This window comes from Octopus bimaculoides, chromosome 5 (assembly GCF_001194135.2).
Source record: "Octopus bimaculoides isolate UCB-OBI-ISO-001 chromosome 5, ASM119413v2, whole genome shotgun sequence".
Lineage (NCBI taxonomy): Eukaryota > Metazoa > Mollusca > Cephalopoda > Octopoda > Octopodidae > Octopus > Octopus bimaculoides.
The window spans coordinates 18,792,671-18,808,728 of record NC_068985.1 but is presented as its reverse complement, the minus strand read 5'-3'; the positions used below and the strand labels follow the sequence as shown (position 1 = coordinate 18,808,728).

Below are 16,058 nucleotides of genomic sequence, written 5' to 3'. Positions count from 1 at the left end.
GTATTTAAATCAGGGTAAAAGCAGAATTCCGCCCCAAAAAGGTAATTTTTCGTCAGGTGTGCCATTCAGAAAGTTCCCCGATTGCAGTTTTGCCTTAACTGATTTAGATTCTGAATGTAAGGAGAAGAAAATGCACGGCATTTTGATCTGGAACTGTACTGGATATCCGCGAAAAAATATGACCCTTTAATTACAAACAATATAATCCAGTTATGGCATACCTACACAAGTGTGCTCTCTGCTCGAGTTTGTTTCCTCATAACTTGTAGAAGACTGGGTATTTTTTTAATGAAATTTACTACAAATATACTTCAGATGGTGTAGATTCCGATTATATCGGAATTTATGGTGGAAATATTTTTCCGAGGATGGGGAGAGGAGTTTCGGAAAATTCACACTGGTCGGCTTTGTTTCCTCATATCTTTCAGGAAAATGTATATATTTTAATAAAATTTTCTACAATTACCTCTCGGAGCGTGTAAATCTTATGATAATTCTGCTTGTCACGCCGTTACTTAGCCCGTCCGTAACGCTTCCACATAATTAGTTTAAGGGGAGGGAAGGGAAACGTGGTGGTGAGTGAAATGTGTAATTTCGCTTTTTAACTAAGTTATTTTTTTCTCCGTTATTTTGTCCGTCTGTAACACTTTCATGTGATTAGTTGAAGGGAAAGCGAAGAGCAAAAGAGAAAAGACAGACAAAAAGAGGGCAAGGCAAAAAGGAAGAATGGTGTGTATTAAGTCTATAATATTGTGCAGTGCATTAAGTAATCATCGTATTCCAGTTTCCTTCACTTTTCAATGATTAGCAGATGGGCAACTATCTTTTGATACAGGCACAATACAGGCTACACTCTCGGGTTTTTTAGATACAGTTTTCAGAAATAACCCAATAAGTTTACCATTAATTCTGTGAAATTTAATATGAAAAACAAAATTGGTGGGCTCATACACACATACTGACAAATCACACATACCTACAAAATGAAACTTCAAATTTAGAAATAAAATTGTGAAGTATGTCAATATGTATTTATACAAGACCACCAATTTTCTTTTTCATATTAAATTCACATATTCTAATCTACACACTCTGGAAGGTATTAGTATAAAATTTCATTTAAAAATACCTACTTTTCTGAAAGATATGAAGAAACAAAGCCAACCAGTGTGAATTTTCTGAAACTCTGGTCTGAAAAATATTTTCACCACAAATTCCTATGGTCTGTGTAAGATAATGCCTTCTAGAGTAGAGATTAAGTACAGAAAATCTTGTTTAATTCAAAGGTCAACCGCATTGAAAAAATTTTATCAAATATATCTAAAAATGTAATTATATTTATAGTGAAAATGTCAAACATTCAAGGAGCTAGTCAGACCATTATCCTGTTTGGATGCAATCTAAGATATCTGTGCATGGAGAAACAGCTTCATTCCGGATGCAAGAGCATGTGGGTCTTGAACTATATACATAGAGGGCGTGTAATTGTTGGGGGCTGAAGTATTAGCTCATTCTGACGAGGAACATGAGTGATTGAGATGAATAAGACAGATATGTGATAAAGGTATTATTTGAGAACTCAACCACATACATACAGATATATAACATCATTTTATGTCTAATTTCCATACTGTCACAGTTTGTTACAGTCCAAGATATTTCTAACAGGAGCCACTGTTCACATAAACAAGTCAGAGGATCATATGTTTTGTTTTTGGCTTGATTTCAATGGCTGGATACCCATCCCATTACTATCCACTTTACAGAGTGCACAGGCTACATTTTATTATGGCACCAGATCTAAAGAGACTGTCATGTCCTCAGCAAGACTGGATCAAAGAGTTTGTAGGGAGACTTAGAAGTGAACCTTAGATTTTCAATTGTAAGGTCCATACCATACATAAATCATGCTCAAATCATGCAGCATGTTCTGATCATCAACAAATTGGTTTGCAGCAATATCAAGTCATACCATGAACATCATCTCAAAAGTGGTTCTCACCGTTTTTTACCTATGGAATCCTTTGATTCCTATTTTAATCTACTGGACCCTCATAGCCATTCAATGTTTAAAAAAATCTCATATTTTTGTATTTAAATATTATAAGGAATTCTATTTAAAAAATATATCAAAATATTTTGCATATTGTATAACCAATTTATTGCAAATTTATATAACCAATTTATTGCAAATAAATTTTAATAACGAAATCTTATGTGGACCCCTGTTGAGAACCATTGATCTACAATGTTCTTCAGGTTCCCATAATTTTGGTGTATTAAAACGGAAGTCCATGAAGGACAACTGCAGATGTTGAGAGAGCTACCAAAGAACATACATCCTGACATCTCACCAAAAGCAAACACACATGCAGTGTCCACAGCAGTCTTAATGAAGTAATTAACCAATTACAGCGTCCAGTTTCCTTTGCTGAATCTAGCTAGAAGCAAAAAGAATTCTTCTTAATTTCAGGCCAAGTCTTTCCAATTTCTCAAGCCTTGATATTAGTTGCATTGAAGCTCAATTTCTATCCTCCCACATCTCCAGCAATCATTAGAAATTTTATATAAATATGTACAATAGACCTTACAATAAATATATTCTATTATGTTCGCAATTGTCATGTATGAATAACATGCAGCACAACTAACTTATAAACAACTATGCATAACATGAACTTGCAACAAATTCTGTCAACCCTATGCTTTCTTCACACTTTTTGTCAACCTTTCACAGAGTGCACGGATTGCATCCTATAAAGCATGGCCCCTAGGCACTTGGTTTTGGGAATCGCTGTGATTTTATGAATGTTTTCAGAACATATTTTCAGGAAGAAATATATTCTCAAGTATTTTTAAAAAGGCACTACTTAAAAGAGAGCAAATTCAAAATATAATACGATAATAAAGAGGATCTCAAACAGCTTTAAGAGGCCACAAAACTTAAAAGGATCTCAAAAAGGACCCTATAAATAAAAAGAGGCTCAATAATTTTAAAAAAGCACAATTGGATTTTTTTTAAATTTAAACAAATCTTTTACTCTTTTACTTTTTTACTTGTTTCAGTCATTTGAATGCAGCCATGCTGGAGCACCGCCTTTAGTCGAGCAAATCAACCCCAGGACTTATTCTTTGGAAGCCTAGTACTTATTCTATCGATTTCTTTTGCCGAACCGCCAAGTTACGGGGACGTAAACACACCAACATCGGTTGTCAAGTGATGCTGGGGGGACAAACACAGACACACAAACATATACACACACATACATATATATATATATATATATATATACATATATACATATATACGACGGACTTCTTTCAGTTTCCGTCTACCAAATCCACTCACAAGGCTTTGGTCGGCCCGAGGCTATAGTAGAAGACACTTGCCCAAGGTGCCACGCAGTGGGACTTAACCCGGAACCATGTGGTTGGTAGGCAAGCTACTTACCACACAGCCACTCCTGCGCCTAAATATGAAAAAACATTACAAATTATTTACTTGATTGCGGTAAGTATATTTTTTTATATATAACTCCAAGCTTTTGGCTTCTCTGAGTAAAGGAATCCCTGGGCCATGACCCATATTGGCCCATACATAAATGTGACCCTGCTGTCATGTCATCAACATTTGAAAGATTGTTATATCCCCCATAAAGCAAGGTTAAAGGGTCTTCTTGAGCTTATACGTCTCTACTCATTCTCTCTCCAGCCACTTTAAAAAGTGACATCGATACAAAAAGAATTTCCTGGTACCCTGACAGAGTAAAATGGTACTCAGGACTCTGAGATACATATGAATGCTTTAGGCAACATAATCAAAGAAATAATAAGAGAGAAAGAGAAAGGGAGAGAGCAATGATAAGAGAAAAGTGAAGAAGGATGGATGAAAGGAGCAAGAGTGTAATGGTAGAAACAGAGCGATTGAGATGAGAGAGAGAGAGAGAGAGAGAGAGCTAGATGATTGTTAGTATAGAGAGGGTGAATGTAGAGTGTATTGAGAAAAAAGTTCAATGCAGTCTCATACATAGATCTCATGGTGGGCAGGGGAACTAGAGTGACAAGGATGGTAGTAGGAGATAAAATTAGGGAGGATTCTGTTCCAGCTGTCATTGCACGAGCAGTGAGTAATAGTGAGAGGAATGATCGAGATAAGGAGACGGAGAAAGGAGTGATAAGGGAGATAAGAAGGTGTCGAAATGCAGGGGAGGCAACAAAAGTAGGTTTCACAATACATACACCACACACACACGCACGCACATACACACACACACACACGCGCTCTCTCTTTCTCTCACTCTCTTTGTCTCTCCCTCTCTCTCTCCCACACACATTCATACACTCACATACACATACACAAACATAGATTATACCTTTCAATCTTTATTTATAACATTTCTCTAGCCATGTTTGCACCAATGTTCGGGTCTTTTCCATGTTCGGGTCTTTTCCATACCACCAATCAACACTTCTTTGACATCTCTTTCATGAGATCTAAGTCTTGAGATCTGTCATCACAATTTCATTCCAAGTCTTTCTTATTTCTTTATTGCCCACAAGGGGCTAAACATAGAGGGGACAAACAAGGACAGACAAAGGGATTAAGTCAATTACATTGACCCCAGTGCATAACTGGTACTTAATTTATCAAACCCGAAAGAATGAAAGGCAAAGTCAACCTTGGTGGAATTTGAACTCAGAACGGCAGACGAAATGCTGTTAAGCATTTCACCCAGCATGCTAACGTTTTTGCCAGCTCACCACCTTTTACCAAGTCTTTCTTGGTAAATGGAACCTCTTTCACAATTTTTTCTTTTTCTTTTTTTTTTTTGAGATTTATTCACCGTTCACTTCCTGTGCATATTCTATATACCGTTCATGCAGTTTCGGTTACTTTTTCTAATGAGTTGTAGTGCACCTGAGAACTACAATAAGTTCATTATATATATTACTAGCAGCTAAACCCGGTTTCACTCAGTCTGTTTGGATGATGTGGCACACACTCACATACATGCACGCACGCAGGTTGTTTTAATCGATTTTCTCTGTAAGTATGGGGGCGAGGAAAAAAATAAAAAGCGCATTCCAATCTATGTACCCGTCTCCACATGTGTACCATTTTTCATGCGAATTCATCCAGCCGTTTGGCCGTGAACCTCAAGACAAGAAAGAATACAATGGTCGGCCAACTTCAATTTATATTATAGATAATATAAGTTCTATTCACTTTCAGCATCTGACTTATACAGCTTATACACTTCTTTATACAGCTTCCTTTCTCTTTAAACATCACAGGCCTGTACCAACAGCACAGTTTTCTTTCTTGCACACTACATCTGATTCTTCTAATATCCAGTTTTTCTTTCAACTCATTTACAAACCATCATTCATGTACTCTAACATTGCACATCCAGCAAAGCATGGTGGCTTTGTTTCTTTCTAGACTTTATTAGTTCTCTGCATTCTAGGTTTGCATCTCATTAGTATGCAGCATCACACTTTGTGGTTAAGCATTCTGTCAGTTACAATGAGTGTTCCAGTTGATTCAATCAATGGAACAGCCTGCTTGTAAAATTAGCATGTAAATGGCTGAGCACTCCACAGACACTTGTATCTTTAATGTAGTTCTCAGGGATATTCAGTGTAACACACGGAATGTGACACGACTGACCCTTTGAACTACAGGTACTATTCATTTATGCCAGCTGAGTTGGCTGGAGCAATGTGAAATAAAATGTCTTGCTCAAGGACACAACACACTGCTGAAAATTGAACACATGATCTTATGATCATGAGCCAAATACACTAACCACTAAGCCATGTGCCTTCATATCACACTTTGTATTAATATACAAACATTGTGCAACCTGTCCTTCCTTCCTTCAGAAGAAGCCTTTGTTACCAGTTAAGAGAGTAGTTCACTGATCAGTTTCCATACCGTTCTCACTCTAGCTTCAATGCTTTTAGAACATCCACCTGCTCTGTTACTTAAGTCACTTGAGCATCAAAAGCTAAAGTGCTTCTAAAGAACCTTCCAAGCATTTGTTAGAATAATTTTCAGTGAGCTCTTAACACTTACTGTTCCCATGCACCTGTCACATATGAAATGTCCTTTCTCTGTATTCACATTGTATCTCTTGTATCTGTAGTTTACACTGGGTACACCATATGGAATTTCTACTTGCTCCTTTTCTGCATATTAAGTATGGCCATTTCCCTTATGACCATTAGGATTGCAGGTCCTCTAGTATTATCCTTTCTACTATAGGCACAAGGCCTGAAATTTGGGGGAGGGGACAGTTGATTACATTGACCCCAGTGTTTCACTAGTACTTAATTTATCAACCCTGAAAAGATGAAAGGCAAATGAGAATGTTGCAACAGGTGAAATACTGCTAAGTATTTCACCCGGCGTGCTAACGATTCTGTCAGCTCACCACCTTGGTCTTCTGGTATTATCAAAATCAAATTACTTAACAGAGATAAATCTAATGCATTGTTAATTTCCAAAAAAAAATATTTTTTAAATATTGATTTTGTGTTGTCTCTCAAAGTACCTGTCAAGAAAGTTGTGAGAGTAAAAACAACTCTGTTTTAACCACGGATTTTAATCCTAGCTGTGATAAAAATTTCAGTGCTTGAAATATCTTTCACAAATGAGCCATTCTTACGATATGGATTTCCTGGTCCTAATATTTTGATAATATTTCTATTTCTTGTATTCTCATTTAGTTGGTATGGGTACATTGATCACAATGTTTGGTTAACTTTGATTATATAAAAATGGTGATCTCTTGTCTTTTTTAAGTGTATACTTGAGGAAGGAAACATGTAGAAAGAAAATAAAGCAAAGAAAGGTAAAAACAACTTAAAAGCAGTATACTTGATGATCATTTATGCATGATTGCATAACCGTTGGTATTTCCCTGAGAGGAGTCATGCACTAATGATCCAGAAATTAGTGTATCTTAACATTATTGTAGCTTCTTGAATAAAGTACATTTTATTCAGCAAGTCCTGCTAACAGAGCATGAAATTAATTACACTCTCTATTTGTTTTGGAAAGGGGAAGAGAGATGAAAGCTCTCTGGGTGGGTTTCAAATTACAAACATCAGCAAGATCCGAACTTTCCCACTTGGACATTCTCATGATAAATTACAACTTGGTTTATCATTTCACCTAACTGAGCAAGTACATTCTAGCACATGGGAAATTTTCTAAGATCTCTCCTCATTTATGATAGTAATCAAAATACTTTATACAACAAAAACATTACTGAGTGGAGATGCTGGTAGAACTATGAACAAAGTCTGACTTTATATTTGCCAAGAAAATTTGGTTACATTCATCATATAAACATTAGCAGTTGTAAGGCTTCATTTTAGTGCACCAAAAATATACACAATATTCTATCACAAAAGTTAAATCCAATGCTGATTTTTTTTTCTAATAGCTTACTAACAGAACAAGCAGCACTTACAACCTTTTTAAGAAATTCTGAGATTGGCAGGAAGGAGATGTTATCCTTAGCCTGGAGACATGAACTGAATGTTTGAGATAGAAGGGTTTGTTAAAGGCACCTGAGACTCATGTGATAATGTTAAACTGGTCAATGGATTGAGCCTATCACCTATATACAGGGAATGGCAAATACTGAGAAAGACTGGTTACTTTAATGTGAGTAATAGAGTAAACAAAAATTTACTCCAAACGAAACGTTTCTGTTCATTCAAAACTGCCTGCTATCTCGATGACAAAGCAGCCAAAGGAGTTTCAAGATGCTTTAGTATCTTGCAATGTAAACACAAGGTGGGGAAACAAGAACAGCTGCTGGATGACAGTAGCAGAAAGAACACTGGAAACATTACAACTTCTACTGTTTCTTGTCAATGATCTTCACCTTCAAGGTTAATCCATTTTATACTCATCTAAAAATACCTGACAAATAAAGGCATTATTTTACAATGGTAGAGACAAAAGGTATATACAGGTGTCCTTCACTGTAATCATCAAAACAGGTAGAGAGCCTTTAACCAAATTCATTAACCAGGTTAAAATCAGTTTAACTATTGCACACCTGGAAATTCCAAAGCTTCTGGTTATAATGCTTAACAAAGCAGAAAGGAATACTGTCACAAGCCCGTTTACCCTGTTCTTGAAGAAAGTTATAATAATGATTTCAAATTTTGGCACAAGGCCAGCAACTTCGAGGGAGGAGTAAGTCAATAACATCAATCCCAGTGTTCAACTGGTACTTATTTTATTGACCCCCAAAAGGATGAAAGGCAAGGTTGACCTCGGCAGAATTTGGACTCAGACCGTAACAACAGACGAAATGTTACTATGCATTTTGCCTGATGTGCTAATGATTCTGCCAGCTCACCACCTTGAGAAAGTTGTAATATTACAGGATTTTAGAGGTTGTGAGTTTCTCTCTTACAAAAGTTAAACCAAACTGCTTCATCTACCAAGGAATTATCATACTTCCCATTACAGATGTCTTATCCATATTCGATTTGACAATCTCATTTTCATAACTGTTAAAAAAATAAGAAATATCTGAGCTACAAGGAACAGATACAATAATTAAATTGCTAATTATAAAAGAATGGTGTTCTGTTCAGGAAAGTCTTAGCATTTATTTACTTAACACTATAAAATCAGCTCAGTACAAGTCTCAGCACATTTACATTTCTGTTTTTGCAGCCTATCTACTAAAATATGTCAGATAGAACCAATTATGAGGTACACCTACCTGGATCTTGGCCAAATTTGATAACTGAAGCTTATGTTAAAAAAAAATGTCACTGTATCCTAGCAAAATTACTTAACTGTCAATAGCATACACCATATGTCTGTATCAATGTTGTTTTTTGCTGTTGTTCATTCCTAGATCAGTTTTGATTTAATAGGTCTATAATCAAAAGGGTTCCAGTTATGACCATCCCATTTTTCTCAAGGGCTATGTATCTAATATTACATTATCCAATGTAGTATTATTGTTTTTAAGATGATGGGATGTGATTTAAGGGTCATTTGGCTGCTGTTTCTGTTTCTCTTAAATCTTCACAGAAGCTCCCATGTTTGCATGAGCTGTCAATACTTAATTTTTGAAAGTATTGATCCCAGCCCTTAGGAGTAGGGATATTGTTTAACTGATGTACATTTTGTTAGCTTAAACATTTGATCTTAAAAATCTGCTCTGGATTTAGAAAAATATATCCTTTTTAGAGGAGAGATATATCTTTTTATGGAATCCAAAGAGTTAATGAATCAGAATGGATTTTTATATAAAACAACAATTCTACTAAATCTTTCAGATATTCAGTGTCATTTCTAGACATTCAGGTACTGGATGTTCTTGATAAAGATATTGATAAACTTGTTTTGAAATTTGTATTGCTGTATTTGATGGAATATAAGAGGCACTTTTTCCCAAACAAAATATCTTTAAAAATTTCTTCAGTTTGTGAAGATTTTAAAAATATAAGATTTATGTCTTTGAAAAAATGTCAACTATCTTTACAGAAAATAGAATATTATAAAAATTACATAGGTGCAGGTGTGACTGTGTGTAAGAAGCTTGCTTCCCAACCACATGGTTCAGGGTTCAGTCCCATTGCATGGCACCTTGGGCAAGTGTCTTCTACTATAGCCTCAGGCCAACTAAAGCCTTGTGAGTAGATATGATATGGAAAGTGAATGAAGCCAGTTGTGTATATATATATATATCATCATCATTGTTGTTTAATGTCTGCTTTCTATGCTGGCATGGGTTAGGTGGTTTGACTGAGGGCTAGCAACCCAGAAGTTTGTACCAGACTCCAATCCGATCTGGCAAAGTTTCTACAGCTGGATGCCCTTCCTAACACTAACCACTCCAAGAGTGTAGTGAGTGCTTTTTACATGCCACTGGCACGAGGGCCAGTCAGGCAGTACTGGCATCGACCATGCTTGAATGGTGCTTTTTACATGCCACTGGCACAGGAGCCAGTCAGGCGGCACTGGCAATGACCACACTCGAATGGTGCTTTTTATGTGCCACCGGCAAGGGACCAGTCAGCCAGCACTGGCATTGACCATGCTTGAATGGTGCTTTTAACATGCCATGGGTATGGGAGCCAGTTAGGTGGCACTGGCAACAATCACACTTGAATATATAATTGTTGAAGAGGACAACAAATGTTAAGGCAAGGCAAACATTAGGGGATTTATTAGGTTATGGTTTTAAAATAAATTAAAGAGTTAATATTTATCTTATAAAGTGATGAGGTAAGGTCGATAGAAGAGATATAGAGGTGTATGTGTTAATGATCATGGAGGTTTGTATGTGGGTGTTATTCATGGGAGGTGAATTTACATTTAGATTTATGAAAGAATTTAGAAGTGCGGAAGAGTTTGTGTTTACACGTTGTGAAAATTTCATTGTGTTTATTAAATGATTGTGGTGAGTTATGGGTTAAAATTTAGAGGGCTTGTTTTAAGCAGAGTCCACAAAGAGAGTGCTGGCAAGCCTATTGCAGAAGACTCAACATCGTATACCAGTGCACCGTTCACAACATAGTAAATAACTCCTGTAGCTACTGCATTGGATCCACTACAAATTTTAATGAAAGATATTATGCACATTTAAACTTGTTTAAATATAAATAGAGTAGCAATTCCACATCACTAGCCAGCCACCTTCATTAATAGAAAAATACAATATTGACTTTCCTGGGCTATAATAGACTCTATTATCCCATATCAGTGCCAGCACTCCATTTGTGGACTCTGCTTAAAAGAAGCCCTCAAAATTTTAACCCATGACCCACCACAAGCACTTAATAAACACAATGAAGCCTTCACAAGGTGTAAACACAAATTCTTCTGCATTTTAAAATTTTTTCATAAATCTAAATGTAAATTCACCTTTCCCCCGAATAACACCCACATACAAACCTCTATGATTATTAACACATACCCCTCTATATCTCTTCTATCAACCTTACCTCATCACTTTATAAGCCAGAACAGACACAAATATTTACTACTAGATTTCCTCCCCAACCCCTATAGATTAGAAGAACGCCACTTGCACCTATTATTCTCTTTAAATTTCTTTCATTTTGCTCTATTTTGTTTATTTTATCTTTTTTTTTACGTTATCTTCCTTCACCTTCTCTTCTCTTTTATCTTCTTGGCTATCTTTGTATACTATATTCTTAGACACTATATTTTTTTATACACCTTACTTTATCCTTAGCGCCAACCCGTAACTGATTACAGCCCTTCCGTGAAATCTGGCTTTGTGCAGCTCCCGGCAAACAGTTTTTGTGGAGACTGGGTTCTCGAGGTGGTCACTAAGCTCCGCAATACTTTTGGGAGCTGTATTTTTGTGATCCTTTTGTGATCGAACAGGTTAATTTCGTTTTTCATAAAAGATAACCTACCTTTCTACATTACAAGCTATCAATTCAAAGTAACGCAGAATTACTTATAAAAAAATGTACACAGGATAGGTAATATTTACACACTGGAAGGCGGCGAGCAGAATCGTTACTAGGCCAGACAACATGCTTAGCGTCATTTCGTATGTCTTTACGTTCTGAGTTCAAATTCTGCCAATGTCTACGTTACATTTCATCCTTTCGGAGTTGATAAAATAAGTAACAATTAAACACTGGGATCGATGTAATCGACTTACACCCTACCCCGAAATTGCTGGCTTTGTTCCAAAATTTGAAATCAATATTTACGTACTAGTGGTACCAGTAGAAAACCCATGAGTGTTAAATATTTTTCGTCTCCAGTTTCCACCGAAAGTTTTTTTCCCTACAAAATGAAATTACTGAGGAACGAAAGCTAACGAACAGAAAGAAAACTAATGAACTACAGAGAACCGCCTCGCTACTATAAAAGCATCTAGTGTGAAGTTGTCATTAAAGTTGGTTCCATCAAAATATACTGATAGCATTCCTAATTAGCGTAAACAAAGCATGATTATTAACTAAGTGTACCGGACACTTATAGAAGATAAGCAAGTACTCGAGACAATTATTTCCTTGTAAAACATCCTTCTTCGTCTCATCTATTCTATTCATTCCCCCATACACCTCGCAAACACTTCCCTTTTTTTAAAAAATTCTTTAAACCTCCACGCGTGACAAGATAAATACAGTAATGCCTCGATATATAAGTTAATTTGTTCCCGGAGACCGCTCGTAAAGAGAAAATTGGAAAACAGCAATTTCCCATACTTCGTAAAGCAGAGCAATAATTTCCCGTAGTAGCAATGATATAAATTGTAATTCGTTCCAAGAAAAATATTTTATCTATTAAATTTATAATACTCGTAACTAAATGGCAATAAAACAACAGTAGAATGTAAAGTAAAAAGAATGTTAAGATCATTTATAAAATGGTAATCGTTTTCTGAATCACTTTCACTCGCACTAGACTCGCGCACACCCCTTGTAGACGCTATCGCTGATTCAAAAACACTTGTGGACGGATTTATAAATTTCTTTTTAAAAAACAAGTCCAGAGTTCTCAAGCACAACAGAATATGCTTCAACACACGAACTCACGTAATGAATCTTGCAAACCAAATCCAAAAACGAAATCAGTCTAGAGTTGTTTACTTAGAAAAAGCTTTTTTCGCTCTCGATAAATTTCTCGGTAACATGCAGAAGCATTTGTTATGGTAGCAGAATCTTGTGCACTTCGTTCAGAATTTGGTTCTTGTGCTTTAAAAATTTCAGCTCACCATATAAAAGTGAGCTGAAAAATAAAACTCGTAAACCCCGGGCCTCGTCAAGCAGATCCTCGTAAAGTGAGGTAACTCTGCACTTCCATTTTCATGGGTTCCTGAAAACGAAAAGTACGCAGTTTTGCAGGTAATAACTTGCAGCAAACAGTGTTCAAGGGGATTAATTGAATAAATGCGTTTCTAAAGATAAGAGATAATTAATAATCTTTTCTACAACAGGCATGAGACCTGAAATTGCGTCGACCCCTTGTGCTCAACTGCTACTTATTTCATCACTCATGAAAGGACGAAAGGCAAAGTCTACTTCGACGGAATTTGAATTCAAAACGTGCACATGGTCAAGTAATAATAATAAAAATCACACGTAAACAGGATTTAGCTAAGTGATATCTGTTAGTGTTCAAATATAGTAAAGTACTAATGAAGCCAATTGCGTTTGATATACATGTCAAACGAACGGGAGAGAGAGGGAGAGAGAGAGTGAGAGGGACACGAGGGAGAAATTGCTGATACCCGGCATTAATAACTGGAGGGCCAATACACCGTGTGACATCATACTATTATCTGAGCAATTAATCTCAAGTATGCTAATATGCTAATTTTCACGTCTACTCATATACGGCATTGTACATCCATACATTGGTTCCCTCATTATTTGGCTAATACATTGGGGTCTTATGCTTCGCTGACGAGGTCTAATAAGACTGAAATATATCCAGATCTGTGACACGTATTTGCAGAAATGATTAAAATAATGGTCCAGATGGACTATATGTAATCTGAACCTTTCCCCCCTTGTTTTATTATTTTTTTTTACGGAATCCCACGTTTTAGGCTATGGAGATTCCGATTCTGAAAAAAAATTTTCAAAAATCTCAATTTCAAAATTTCGATCCCCCCCCCCCGGTTTTTATATAGATTCACAGGGTAAACCTAACCCTAACCCTGACCCTAACCCTAACCCTAACCCTGACCCTAACCCTAAACCTGACCCTAACACTAGTTTTGTGAGATTTGGCTGTTATTTCTAGCATGTAAATAGCCTGCTTGGTGGGGGAGGGGGGGAATTTTTTTCAGAATCGGAATCTCCATAGCCTAAAACGTGGGGTTCCGTAAAAAAAATTAATAAATAAGTGGGGGGAAGGTTCAGATTACATATAGTCCATCTCTACTTAGTAATTAAGTTTTGTTAATGTTATCTTTTTATCATCATGTAAGCATTTCTAATTAGGCGTTTAAAGCTAATTACATTAAATAAGCTAATGCGAATTTTAACTATTAAGGAGTGTAAAGTTTTGGTAGTTTATTTCCGGTTTACTTTCTGCGCATGTGCCAACAACTACAACTGTCAACCGTTGTTTCACGACATTCAGGTCTGTCGGTGATGAGGAGTACACCAACTTGAGACGGGATGATAGTTTTTACAAGTTATCACAGTATCATGCAAGGTAAAACTTCTATACATTTTGGCTCTACTCACATCTCTTTCATGCGAAAAATGTATTACACTCTAAATTTGACAAGAAATTAGATGACGATAATTTTAAAAGCATCTCATTCATAACAAGGATTCATTTGCATTGGTTAACGATGTTTGGAATAGATAGGGGAGCATCAGTAATAAGCTTTTTTTTTTCATGTATGAGTGTGTGTGTTTTGTATTTTCGCCTTGTGACTGAGATTTTATTGAGATCAGCTCTATTTGCTATGTAAGTAATGCATCATATATTTTACATTATGTATCCTTGCACGCTTCATTGTATTATTTATTTTTTTCATATCTCCTTATAGCCGTGTTTTTGAGAAATCACACCATGGGGATAAGATACATGAATAATACATACATTATATATATATATATATATATATATACAAATATATATATTTGCTGATCCCTTAATTATATTTATATATATATATATATATATATATATATATATATAATATTTACGGTTGAGTACATCTGCAAATGCCAACGAAAAACGCAAAAGTTTTTCCCGATGCTTTTTTAGTTATGAAATTGGATACTTAGGTGACTTCTGTTAATGAAATATTCCAAGTATGAAATATCCTCTGTTGACTCAGAGAATAGATTTTCATATATTAAATACATTGATGATAAGAAATTGTTATTAGAAGAACGATCACAAATAATATTGACAAAATACACATTATTTGTATTGGTTGTATGTGATGAAAGATCTGAATTTATATTCTGACAGGCACATACAAACACATTGTCATACAAATATTATGTGTGTGTAACAAACATAAATATACAAACCCGACTGAAAATTTGTATATATGTATACATCACGCACAATACATTTACTAGAAAAGTGGTCTGTCCCCACTATTTTTGTAAATATATAATAAATATATAGTCTACAAAAAGTATTGAGTAAATCCTTCAGTTTAATGTTAAATTGTATTAATTATAACGCTAGATAATATTTAGTTATCTATACATCTATCGAAGTGTACAGTATTATTTATCCATTACGGGCGTAATGGATATGTATGTATCAGTATTATATATACATTACAGTATTATATATACATTACGGTCATAATGGATATATAATACTGTACACTTCGATTAATAATACTTATGGACTCTCAGAAGGCACACACACACACACACGCGCGCGCTCATACTATACACATATATAGACTAGTTCGATTTTCACTTCTTGTCTTGATTATGATTTGTTCGCATCCAGGATGTTCTATAAGAATATTACATCGACACTAGGACTTGTACATTATTTTATCAACCTGTCGGAGGTGTTGATCTCGGCAGGATTTGAACTCAGAACGTGCAAAAGCGACTGAATGGAGACGTCAGCTGTGTGTGTGTATAAACCTGTATCTATGAATATATATGTATGTGTGCATATATATATATATGTATATATTTATATGTGTGTGTGTTTATACATATAATATATACTCTTTACTCTTTTACTTGTTTCAGTCATTTGACTGTGGCCATGCTGGAGCACCGCTTTTAGTCGAGCAAATCGACCCCATGACTTATTCTTTGTAAGCCTGGTACTTATTCTATCGATCTCTTTTGCCGAACCGCTAATGTACGGGGACGTAAACACACCAGCATCGGTTGTCAAGCGATGTTGGAGGGACAAACACAGACACATAAACACACACACACACACATACATACATATATATATATATACATATATACGACGGGCTTCTTTCAGTTTCCGTCTACCAAATCCACTCACAAGGCTTTGGTCGGCCCGAGGTTATAGTAGAAGACACTTGCCCAAGATGCCACGTAGT

General features: G+C 35.8%; 1 protein-coding gene across 1 annotated transcript in view; it reads left to right on the top strand.

Annotated features, from left to right (window-relative positions):
• Positions 1–14,065: 14,065 nt before the first annotated feature.
• Positions 14,066–16,058, top strand: part of LOC106871751 (DENN domain-containing protein 2B) — a 95,858-nt gene continuing 93,865 nt past the window's right edge. The window contains exon 1 of the mRNA XM_052968169.1: positions 14,066–14,200. The gene's annotated coding sequence lies outside the window, so the exon portion shown is untranslated. The remainder of the gene's footprint in view (positions 14,201–16,058) is intronic.